Raw genomic sequence first — 12,849 nt, forward strand, 5'->3', positions numbered from 1 at the left:
TGGTCTTGCAAAATTCTATCATTTGATCTCCGGAATTATTTCTGTCACCAAGGCCACATTTTCCAACTCCTAATCCTTCTTTGTTTCCAACTTTCGCATTCCAATGGCCAGTAATTATCAACGCATCTTGATTGCATGTTCCATCAATTTCAGACTGCAGCAGCTGATAAAAATCTTCTATTTCTTCATCTTTGGCACTAGTTGTTGGTGCCTAAATTTGAATAGTTGTATTAACTCGTCTTCCTTGTAGGCATATGGATATTATTCTAGCACTGACAGCGTTGTAGTTCAGGATAGATCTTGAAACGTTCTTTTTGACGATGAATGCAACACCATTCCTCTTCAAGTTGTCATTCCCAGCAGAATAGACTATATGGTTGTCCGATTGAAAATGGCCAATACCAGTCCATTTCAGCTCACTAATGCCTAGGATATCGATGTTTATGTGTTCCATTTCATTTTTGACAATTTCCAATTTTCCTAGATTCATACTTTGCACATTCTAGGTTCCAATTATTAATGGATCTTTGCAGCTCTTTCTTCTCATTTTAAGTCGTGCCACATCAGCAAATGAAGGTCCTGAAAGCTTTACTCCATCCATGTCATTAAGGTCGGCTCTACTTTGAGGAGTCGGCTCTTCCCCAGTCATCTTTTGAGTGCCTTCCAACCTGGAGGGCTCATCTTCCAGCACTATATCAGACAATGTTCCACTGCTATTCATAAGGTTTTCACTGGCTAATGCTTTTCAGAAGTAGACTGCCAGGTCCTTCTTCCTAGTCTGTCTTGGTCTGGAAGCTCAGCTGAAACGTGTCCTCCATGGGTGACCCTGCTGGTATCTGAATACTGGTGGCATAGCTTCAAGCATCACAGCTACACACAAGCCCCCACAGTACAACAAACTGACAGACACGTGGGGCATAAAGTAGAGGGTCAGCAAAAAAGAGGAAGACCCTTGACAAGATGGATTAACATAGTGGATGCAAAGATGGGCTCAAGCATAATAACGACGGTGAAGATGGTGCAGTTCTGTTGTAGATGGTGTCATTGCCAGCCAGGACTGCTGTACACCTTTTTGTACCTGCAGTTCTTCCTGCAGGGCTCTTATGGGTTCTTCAGCACCTAGCTGGGTGTCTGTGGCCAGCCGGACTGCACAGAGAAGTGGCTATCTCATAGCCACCACTACTTATCTAGCTTCCTTTCTACACTTATGAAGTCATGCATCTTTCCAGAGCCATGCTCTCCCACTTGGTGTTTTGGAGGTGTCCCCATACTAATGAGGCACACAGCATGCATGAAGCATATTGGCAAATTCTCCCCACATGGAGGTCACTGGCCAGCCCGGAATTTCCTCCATGGATGCCCCACCCCCACTCGCCATTTCTTCAGTCTCCTGGTTCACTTGGACCAGCAACTTGAAGTTTGCCTCCAAAATGGAGAGTGTCGAGGGATTGAAGAAATAGGTGGGCAACTGTAGTGTGGCTGAAAGGACTTTTATTAGGACGACTTACACGATGCAGTCCCTGGCAGCCAAAGGACCAGAGTGTAGCTCCACAACCAGCAATGGGGATGGGGTGTGGTAAGGTGTCCTGGGGTGGAGGCTTTATAGTGGTCAAGGAGAAAAGTAGCTATAAGCCAGGGAGTTATACAAGTCTGCCTTAGCCTGGCCACGTAACAGGGGCTTGGAAAACAGCAGTGAACTAACAGAAAGCATAAGGGCAGCCATGTTCAACCATGCAAAGCCCCTTTTCCTCTCACTGAATAATAGTTCATTCTGTTGATAGTGCAACATTTTATTTATCTACTCATCAGTTGATGGACATTTGGCTTGTTTTCACTTTTGAGCTATTATGAATAATGCTGGTCTGAACATTTGTGTATAAGTTTTTTTGTGTGGACTTATGTTTTCACTTTTCTTGGGTATGTATCTAGGAGTGGAGTTACCGGGCTGTATGGTAACTATATGTTTAATCATTTGAGGAACGGCCAGGTTGTTTTCCAAAGTGGCTGCACCATTTTTTTTATTGTGGTAAAACACATACAAAATTCACCATTTAACTGTTATAAAGTGAACAATTCAGTGGCATTCAGTACATTCACATTTTTGTGCAACTATCACCTTTATTTAGTTGTAGGACATTTTTCTCACCCCAAAGCGGAAACCTTATGCCCTTTAGGCAGTCACTCCCCACTCCCTTTCTCCCTCCCCTGACAAACACTCATGTGCTTTCTGTCTCCATGGATTTGCCCATTCTATATTTCATATAAATGGAATCATGCAATATGTGGCCTTTTATGTCTGGTGTCTTTCACTTCTACTCTGACACACACACACTGCTGCCATGAGTCAGAGTCAACTGGAGTGCTTCTGATTTTTTTTTTCTTTTAGTTAGCATACTGTTTTCAAGGTTTATCTATGTTGTAGCATGTATCATAACTTCATTCCCTTTTACTGCCAAGTAATATTCCATTGTATGCATAGACCATTTAGTTTATCCATTCATCTCTTGGAGCCCAAGTGTGCAGTGGTTAGGAGTTTGGATGCTAACCAAAAGGTCGGCAGTTTGAATACACCAACCACTCCTTGGAAGCTCTACGGGGCAGTTCTCTGTCCTGTACGGTCACTATGAGTCAAAGTCTACTCAAAGGCAAAGGATTTTTTTTTTTTTTTTGGTTAGTCATCTCCTGGTGGGTATTTGAAGTGTTTTACCTTTTGGCTTGTGGATATAGTTGCTATGAGCATTTGTGTACAAGTTCTTGTTTGAACACTTATTTTCAATTCTTGCGTATATAACCAGACATGGAATTGCTAGGTAATATGGTATTTCAATGCTTAGCTTTTTGAGGAGCTGTCAGACTTTCACATAACACTACATCCTTTTTTATCACATCCAGTTTCTGAAGGTTCCAATTTCTCCATATCCTTGCTTGCAACATTTGTTATTTTCCACTTTAAAAAATTATTATTATAAGGGTCCTAGTGGGTGTGAAGTGGTATCTCATTGTGGTTTTGATTTGCATTTCTAATGACTAATGTGCTTGAGCATCTTTTCATGTGCTTGTCGGCCATTTATATATCTTCTTTGGAGAAATACCTAGTCAAGTCCCCCCCCCCTTTTTTTTTGTTGGATTGTTGGTCTTTTGATTGTTAAGTTGTGGAAGTCCTTTATATATTCTAGGTACAAGTCCTTTATCAGGCATATGATATATATATTTTTTCCATCATGTGGGTTGTCTTTCCAGTCTCTGATAGTGTCCTTCAATGAGCAAAGCTTTTAATCTTTTGCTGATCTTCCTTCCTCCTGTCCTTTTCCCACTTCTGAAAATCAGTCACACCTGGTCCTGTTTATTCCCAGGCAGCCATATCCAGGCCCCCTAGTCACAGGCTCCCCCCTGTGCAGAGAGAGCTGCAGAGGAGGGACCTGGGCCAGGGCAGGAAGGGTGGAAGCCCATCTTCTTGTGTTCCTGAAAAAATGCACAGTGGAAACGCCAGAACCAAACCCAAGGCTCCTGCCTGCCCATGAGGGTCTCCGCCATTTCATGTCCAAAGACCCGTTGCTTTTAAGTCAATTTTGACCCATAGTGACCTTATAGGACAAAATAAACTCCTCCCTAGGATTTACAAGGCTGTGATCTTTTCAGAAGCACACTGTCAAATATTTCTCCCAATGAGCGGCTGTGGATTTGAACCGCTGACCTTTTGGGTAGCAGCCAAACATTTAACCATTGCACCACCAGGACTTCTTCAACTTCATGCATGCTTCTCTTTTAGGCACAAATTCCTAGACAAGAGGACAAATATTAACTTTGGGAGTATCAAAAATGCTGATGTCCTCCCTTCCCACTGCCCTACCTCTTTGACTTTCCTGCTCTAACCAACTGTCGCTGTTCCTGCCCCATCTGCATCTGCCCACCTGTTCTGTCTGCTCCACCTGTCTGTCCTGTGACATTTGAGAACTTGACTGAGGCATAGAATGGAGGAGAAAAAGCAAGGCACTAAGCAGGCCTTTTAAAAGGTGTTTGTTCACCATTCTCATGTTTGACTAATGCCTTGTGGTTAGAAGTGTAACGAGTCCCAGAGCTATTCATGTTCTGGAAGGGGCAGCTTCCTTCCGAGTGTGCCTTTCCTCGAAGATGCCTCCCAGATGTAGGTCTCTGTCCAAGCCCAGATCTTGTACGTGATTGAATATGGACTTGTTAATTGCTGTTATGGCAACTCTGCGTGTGCAGAGTAGAACTGCTCCACAGGGTTTTCAAGGCTGTGACCTTTCGGAATCAGATCACGAGGCCTGTCTTCCCAGGTGTGTCTGGTAAGCTCAAACTGCCAACTTTTCAACTAATAGTTGAACACCTAACCATTTGCACCACCCAGAGAACCCAAGAACAGAAATTTATTATTACTAGTTCTACAGGCTAGAAGTCAGAAATTAGGGTTTCAGCCATGTTGATTCCCTTTGAGGCTCTGAGGAAGAATGTGTTTCATGCCTCTTTCTCAGTCTGGTAACAGCTGATGATTCTCATCATTTCTTGGCTTGTGGATCACTCCTGTCTCTGCATGCATCAGCTCATGGCTGTTTTCCCTCTTTGTGTATGTGTGTCTGTGTCCCTTCTCCTCTTTCATAAGGGCACCAGCCATATTGGATGAGTACCCACCGTACTCCAGTAGGACCTCATGTTAACTTAACTGATAACATCTCCAATGATCCCTCTAAACCAGGTCACGCTCACAGTACAGGGTTTAGGACTTCAACTTATCTTTTTTGGGGAGCAGAATTCGGTCCACAACAATGGCAATGAAAAACATCAGCACAGCTAACAATTTTTGAGTTAGCCCATATGGTAGGCAAAGAGCCCTGGTGATGCAGTGGTTAAGTGCTCAGCTGCTAACAAAAGGTCAATGGTTTGAACCATGGGAGAAAGATGTGGCAGTGAGCTTCTGTAAAGATTACAGCCTTGGAAACCCTATTGGGCGGTTGTATTCTGTCCGATAGCATTGCCATTAGTAGGCGTCCTCTTGATGGCAACAGGTTTGGGGTCTTCCTGATGTCTAGACACAGACTGGATGCTGCCATGTGCTGACTCTGATCATTGTGAGCAGGACACCGTGCAGGCGCCCCTCCTCAGGAGGGAGCCCTGAAAGCCTGCAGCCAGCTGACCCTGAGCAGTCTTCCCACGCCCTGAAAAATGCATTTGCATCCTGGCTGCCTCCCTGGGGTCAGTCCTGTGTGCCAGGTAGCCCCTTGAGCCCTGTTCCTCAAGCTTCTTCTCCTTCCCACCCAGGAAGCATGCTTCCTTCTCCAAGGTGGTGAGTTACGACAGGCCCTCTAGTGCCAACTCGGCTGTGTGGCTGTGTGGTTGTGCGTGACTAGCTCTGCGCAAGTCCATTCCAGAATTGAAGGAACCACCTTTCACTTAGCCTACTTTCCACAGTCAACACCCTCTTGGGCCACCCTCAGCCACGAGATGAGCAGATAGGACACAGGTCGCCACCCTCCCTATCGTTCACCCTGCAACTTTCCCACCATTTGTAATTTCTACACTTTCTCCCCTCTTTTATTTTTTCACTCTCCTCTTCTGTTCCCTTTGTTTCCACCTTTCACATTCTAACTGCCAGTTGTCGAGGATTTCCTTTTACTTGGATCCACAATCAACACCCATGCAAGCAGCAGTCAAGAAATCAAATGGCACATTGCACAGGGCAAACCTGCTACAAAAGACCTCTTTAAAGTTTTAAAAATCAAAGATGTCACTTTAAGGACTAAGGTGTGCCTGACCCAAGCCATGGTGTTTTCAATCACAACATATGCATGTGAAAGCTGGACAATGAATAAGGAAGACCAAGGGAGAATTGATGCCTTTGAATTATGGTGTTGGTGAAGAATACTGAATATAGCATGGACTTCCAGAAGAATGAACAAACCTAACTTGGAAGAAGTACAGTCAGAATGCTTATTAGAATCGAGGATGGCAAGACTATGTCTCCCATATTTTGAGCATGTTGTCAGGAGGGACCAGTCCCTGAAGAAGGACATCACGTTGGTATGGTAGAGGGTCAATGAAAAAGAGGAAGACCCTCAAAAAGATGAATTGACATAGTGGCTGCGACAGTTGGCTCAAGCATAACAATGATTTTGAGGATGATGCAGGACTGGGCAGTGTTCTGTTATGTTGTACACAGGGTTACTGTGAGTCAGAACTGACTCAAAAAAAAAAAATTTTTTTTTCTAAAAACAACTTCTGTTACCGTTTATTCTTCCTTTCTCTCTCTCCTTCCATCTCTCTCACTCAGTCTCTTTCTCTTTCAGCTCTCCGTCTCACTCTCTTTCTTTTTCATGTCTCCCTCTCCATCTCCCCTTTCCTTTCCTCCTAACCTCCCCCCCCCCACCAGCTTTTCTCTGTGTGTCTCTCTCACTCTGGCTTTCCCAGGGTAGGGCTGGCTCATTGAGCATGTTTTTAGGAACTATATTTTGGCTGCCAAAGAGACCACTAGTTCATACCATCTAGAAATTGGTCCATCTGGCCACAGCCAGAGAGAAAATCCTCTGAAGGACTCATGGGGATTAATTCAGCTAATTCTCACGACAACCTTGGGGCTAGCTATGGATACAACCCAACTTTAGAGCTGAGGAATTTCAGACACACAGCTAAGAAGGGGCAGTCTGACTCCAGAACTTAGCCTCTTAACTGCTCTGAAAGCGGAACTGGTCTTAGAGCCTACACAGGCTCCTGGGTGGCACAAATGATTTGTGCTAGACTGCTAACCTAAAGATTGGTGGTTCAACTTATACACCGCTGGAGGGAAAGTAAAATGGTACAACCACTTTGGAAATCGATTTGGCGCTTCCTTAAAAAGCTAGAAAAAGAACTACCATACGATCCAGCAATCCCAATCCTTGGAATATATCCTAGAGAAATAAGAACCTTTACATGAACAGATATATGCACACCCACGGTAACTGCAACACTGTTTACAATAGCAAAAAGATGGACACAACCACGGTGCCCAACAACAGATGAGTGGATAAATAAATTATGGTATATTCACACAATGGAATACTACGCATCGATAAAGAGCAGTGATGAATCTGTGAAACATTTCATAACATGGAGGAATCTGGAAGGCATTATGCTGAGTGAAATTAGTCAGTTGCAAAGGACAAATATTGTATAAGACCACTATTATAAGAACTCAAGAAATAGTTTAAACAGGGAAGAAAATATTCTTTGACGGTTATGAGAGGGAGAGGGAGGGAGTGTGGGAGAGGGGTATTCACTAATTAGATAGTAGATGAGAACTACTTTAGGTGACGTGAACGACAAAACACAGGCAAGGTCAGCACAATTGGACTAAACAAAAAGCAAAGAAGTTTCTGGAATAAACTGAATGCTTCGAAGGCCAGTGTAACAGGGACAGGGGTTTGGGGACCATGGTTTCAGGGGACATCTAAGTCAACTGGCATAACAAAATCTATTAAGAAAACATTCTGCATCCCACCTTGGAGAGAGGCGTCTGGGGTCTTAAACGCTAGCAAGAGGCCATCTAACATGCATCAATTAGTCTCAACCCATCTGGATCAAAGGAGAATGAAGAACACCAAGGACACAAGGTAATTTAAGAGCCCAAGAGACAGAAAGGGCCACATAAACCAGAGACTACATCAGCCACAGACCAGAAGAGCTAGATGCTGCCCGGCTACAACTGATGACTGCCCTGACAGGGAACACAAGAGAGAACCCCTGAGAGAGCAGGAGAGCAGTGGGATGCAGACCCCAAATTCTCATAAAAAGAACAGAATGAATGGTCTGACTGAGACTGGAAGGACCCTGTTGGTCATGGCCCCCAGACCTTCTGTTGGCCCAGAACAGGAACCATTCCCAAAGCCAACTCTTCAGACAGGGATTGGACTAGACAATGGGTTGGAGAGGGATGTTGGTGAGGAGTGAGCTTCTTGGATCAGGTGAACACTTGAGACTATGTTGGCATCTTCTGCCAGGAGGGGAGATGACAGGGTAGAGGTGGGTAGAAGCTAGTGAAATGGACACGAAAAGAGAGAGTGGAGGGAGGGAGCGGGTTGTCTCATTAGGGGGAGAGCAATTGTGAGTATATAGCAAGGTGTATATAAGCTTTTGTGTGAGAGACTGACTTGATTTGTAAACTTAAAGCAAAAAAAAAGATGGATGGTTCAAACCCATTCAGTGATGTCACTGGGGAAAGGGCCAGGTTATCTGCTTTCATAAAAATTTGGGTTGTTAGTTTCTATTGAGTCAATCCTCACCCGTGGTGTCCCCGCATGGGCAGAGTAGAGGTGCTGCACAGGGTTTCCAGGCTGTGGCCCTTCAGTAAGTAGCACATCACTAGGCCTTCCTTCTCAGGCATCTCTGGGTGGGTTGAAACTTCCTATCATCTGGCTAGGAGTTGAACACTTAATCATTTGCACCACTCAAGGACTACTTCCGTAAAGACTAAAGCCAAGAAAACCCTGTGGAGCTCAGTTCTACTCTGTAACACATGGGATCTCTGTGAGTTGAAATCGAGTCGACAGCAACTAACAACAACAGAGGGTATTTCTGTGAGGAATAGATTTGGTTGCAGATAACAAAAATCCTACCAACAGCAATGCCCTACTCAAGACGAGTGAGGGTTGGAAGTTCTATCCGACTCCTTCATCCACTCCTCCTCCCTCGGCCCACCTTTCAATCCTGCCATCGCTCTGATCCAAGAACTTGAGGTGGGTGACTCCACTGCATAGTCTTGAATCTATGAAGATAACTCTTTCTTTCCACTCTGAGAAATGTTGGTAAGAAAGTTGATACACACTGATAGCTGTTCACATGTGCACATGACTGATGAGGTGGAAACTGGGGAGCTCAGATGTAGTGCAGCAGTAGGCCTCCAGAGGCCTTCCCAGCATTTTGTCAAACTGTCACCCTGCGTCTTTGAAGAGGGAGAGGCAGATGGGTGGAGACAAAGAGAGAAAGAAACCCTGAAGCTCAGGCACAAGCTGATAAGGGACCTCACTGGCCCAAGTTAGCTGTGTGCTTAGAAAGTGTTAAATACGAGTTTTGATTTCTTTCATATGAAAGGGCAAAATTCAGCACAAGGGAGAGGTAGTCCAGGGAGATTGCTAGGAAGCCTGTGACTTAGTCGGTGTAAATGATTCTTCTGCACGATTAATATTTTACTTTAATCCTTTCCAACATGGCCTTCCTTCTGCAAGCATTTCAGAGGGCTTCTGCTGGGGCTTTCTTGTTAGCACTTTGGGGTGTGATTGGAGGCGAGAAGCTGCTGGTTGTTCCTCAGGATGGAAGCCACTGGCTTAGTATGAAGGAGATAGTTGAGCTTCTCAGCGAGAGGGGACACGACATTGTGGTGTTGGTGCCAGAAGTGAATTTGCTTCTGAGGGAATCCAAATACTACACAAGAAAACTCTATCCAGTGCCGTACCCCCAGGAAGAGATGAAGGACCGTTTCTACTCTTTCGGTAACAGCCACTTTATTGAGAGATCTTTCCTGAGCGCTCCTCAGGCAGAGTATAGAAATATAAAGATTATTGGTGACATGTACTTCACCAACTGCCAGAGCCTCCTGAAGAACTCGGAAACCCTGCAATTCCTCAGGGAGAGTAAGTTCGATGCTCTTTTCACAGACCCGGCCTTGATCTGTGCCGTGATCCTGGCTGAGTACCTGGGCCTGCCCTCTGTGTACCTCTTCCGGGGCTTCCCTTATGTCCTGGAGTACGCGATCAGTGGAAGCCCAAACCCCGTGTCCTACATTCCCAGGTACTATACTCAGTTTTCCAATAAGATGACTTTCTGCCAAAGGGTGGCCAACTTCCTCGTTAATTTGTTGGAGACCCCTCTATTTTACCTCCTGTCTTTGAGGTACCAAGACCTTGCCTCAAATCTCCTAAAGAGAGATGTGGACTTAGTCACATTATATCAGAATGTCTCCATATGTCTTTAAGATACGACTTTGTATTTGAGTACCCCAGGCCAGTCATGCCCAACATGGTCTTCATTGGAGGGACCAACTGCAAGAAGGGGGGACGCCTAGCTCAGGTTGGTGGTTTTTCCTATTTTTGATTACCCTGTTTCTTAGAAAGTAGAAAGAAATCATTCATATGTGCTCTGTTTCCCCTTACTCAGTCAGCCTCTTCAGCCCATCTGGGGGTCTGCCTGAAGAAATGGCGGTCTTCTTTTCAACAAAGGGGAAAGGGGCTCGAGGTGGGGAGTGGTATGATATCTATGGCTGGGGTGATGCAGAGGATTTGAATGAAGACAGGACTGGTGTTGGGTTATCTGGGAAGAGACTCAGAGTCACAGAATGAGCCTTTCGTCCTGTTGAGGAGATAGAGGAGAAGGCTTGCCCAAGAGGCCAAGAGCTGGGAGGACAGAGCAAGTTAAAACCCATTCCTGCAACTCTGTCCCACGGATTTTTCCTGGGCCCTAAGCCAGGAATCAACAAACTACAGCCTGTGGGCCAAATCTGGCCAGAAGCCTGGTTTGAATGACCCAGATCTAAGAATGGTTTTTACATTTTTAAAAGGATGTTAAACAACAACCACAAACAATATATGACAGAGACTATGTGGTCTGCAACACCTGCATAGTTATTATTTGCCTCTTCAGAGAAAAAGTTTGCTGACCCCTGACCTAGAGTTCCCAGAGTAACTTTGGAAAATGAAAATCTGTGTGTGTATTTGAATATTTTCAATTATGAAAGGCTTCAGACCACTCCCTGTCTTTAATGCCAGAATTCTCTTTTTTGATACATTTTTTACCACAGAAAAAGCCTCAAATAGGCTCCAAACACCATGAGCAATCTTCTTTAACACCTGCTAGTTTCTTTGTTAACAAGCTGGACAATTGGCTGTAACTACTCTATAAAGAGGGGGCAGAGGTAATAAGCAGAATTGGACTGGTTCCAAGAAGCAAGGGGTGTGAAATAGAAGTATCCTATGTCAGGAAAGGAAGGAGCCCTGGTGTTGCAGTGGTTAGGCACTCTACTGCTAAGTGAAAGATTGACAATTGGAACCCACCTGTTGCTCTGTAGTCTTGGAAACTCTATGGGATAGTTCTACTCTGTCCTGTGTGTAAGCTCTCAGATGGAATTGACTCAATGAGAACAGGTTTGGTTTTGGGTTTGTCAGGAAAATTCAATTAAAGAAGTTAAAAAGCGGAAGTGTCATAAGAAACATTTTGCATAAGAAGGAAAAAAATATCATTTCTGGTATCTTGGTACCATTCGTCTTATTTCTGAAACCAAAACAATAAAGCCCTGCTTGGTAATGAATGTGTTTGTGAGATTAGAATCCCTATTATATCTTGTAATTAAGAGATAGAAATCATCTTCAGCACTTATGAGATATCTATCTATCTATATATTTTATATCTATACCTACTGGAAACCCTGGTGGCATAGTGGTTAAGAGCTACACGCCTGCTAACCAAAAGGTCAGCAGTTCGATTCCACCAGATGCTCCTAGGAAACTCTATGGGGCAGTTCTACTCTGTCCTATAGGGTTGCTATGAATTGGAATAGACTCGATGGCAACAGGTAGTATCTGCTCTGTATCTGTGTCTATATATACAGTTGATCTTCATTATTCACAGATTTCATATTTGCAAATTTACCTACTCACTAAAATGTATCCATAACCCCCAAGTCAATTTTCTTGCCACCTTTGTGGTCATTCACAGATGTGCCCAGAGTAGTGAAAACTTTGAATCACCTGGTGTGCACAATCCCAGCCAAGGACAAACAAGGTGATGCTGTCCCCCTCCCCTTTTTTTTTCCATCTCTCCTCCTGTAAACAATTGTCCTTTTGGCTGTCTATTCAGTGCCATGTGTTTTGCATATTTGTGCTCTTTGTTGGCAATTTCACTTTTTAAAATGGCCCCAATTTTAGTACTGAAGTGCTACTGGGTAAGCTTCATCAGGCATGAATTATAGTGCTATTGGCCATGAGTTCAATGGTAATGAACAAATGAAATCTATTAAGTAAGGTGTCTTTAAACAGAAACACACTAAAACAAGGTTGTGCATCGATCAGTTGACGAAAATGTGTGACCAGAGGCTTGTAGGAACTTAACACTCTATTTCCCCTTTGAGCAATGTTTCAATGAAACCACTGAGAGCTGGAACTCAACAGGACTCCCTTATTTTTCTGGATCTTGCAAGTTTTCTGCCTTTGTTAGAGTGTGGCTTACCCCATTTCTATCACTCACTCCTAATGGAAAGTATTTGAAATCTCCTTCTCTGACAGGTTTATGCCTTACATAGTGTCTCAGGTACCTAGTGCTGCTATAACAGAAATAACACCAGTGGATGACTTTAACAAAGAGAAATTTATTCTTTCAAAGTTTAGGAATATAGAAGTTCAAATTCAGGGCACCAGCTCCAGAGGAAGGCTTTCTCTCTCTCTCAGCTCTGTGGCGAGATCCATGCCATCAATCTTCCCCTGGTCTGGGAGCATGTCAGTGCAGGTACCCCGTGTCCAGAGGACATGCTCTGCTCCTGGCTCTGCATTCTTTGTTGTAGGAGGTCCTTCTCCTTTCTGCTTGATTCTCTATTTTATATCTGAAAAGCGATTAACTCAAGATACAACCTAATCATGTCGATTTAGTCCTGCCTCATTAAGGTAACTGCCTCTAAGCCTGCCTTATAACATCGTAAAAGCCATTGCTGTGGAGATGATTCTGACTCACAGTGATCCATAGGACAGAGTAGAACTTCCCCATAGAGTTTCCAAGGAGCAGCTGATGGATCTGAACTGCTGACCTTTTAGTTTGCAGTCGAATGTTTAACCACTGGGTCACCAGGACTCCCTTTAACATCAGAGTTTTAGGATT

General features: G+C 44.1%; 1 protein-coding gene and 1 pseudogene across 3 annotated transcripts in view; both read left to right on the forward strand.

The window, feature by feature from the left end:
• The window catches only part of LOC126078229 (UDP-glucuronosyltransferase 1-6-like), a 220,496-nt gene that overhangs the window by 67,794 nt on the left and 139,853 nt on the right, over window positions 1-12,849 (forward strand). The window lies entirely within an intron of this gene.
• On the forward strand, window positions 9,182-10,080 carry LOC126077900 (UDP-glucuronosyltransferase 1-6-like; annotated as a pseudogene).

The sequence above is a fragment of the Elephas maximus genome, chromosome 6, assembly GCF_024166365.1.
Source record: "Elephas maximus indicus isolate mEleMax1 chromosome 6, mEleMax1 primary haplotype, whole genome shotgun sequence".
Lineage (NCBI taxonomy): Eukaryota > Metazoa > Chordata > Mammalia > Proboscidea > Elephantidae > Elephas > Elephas maximus.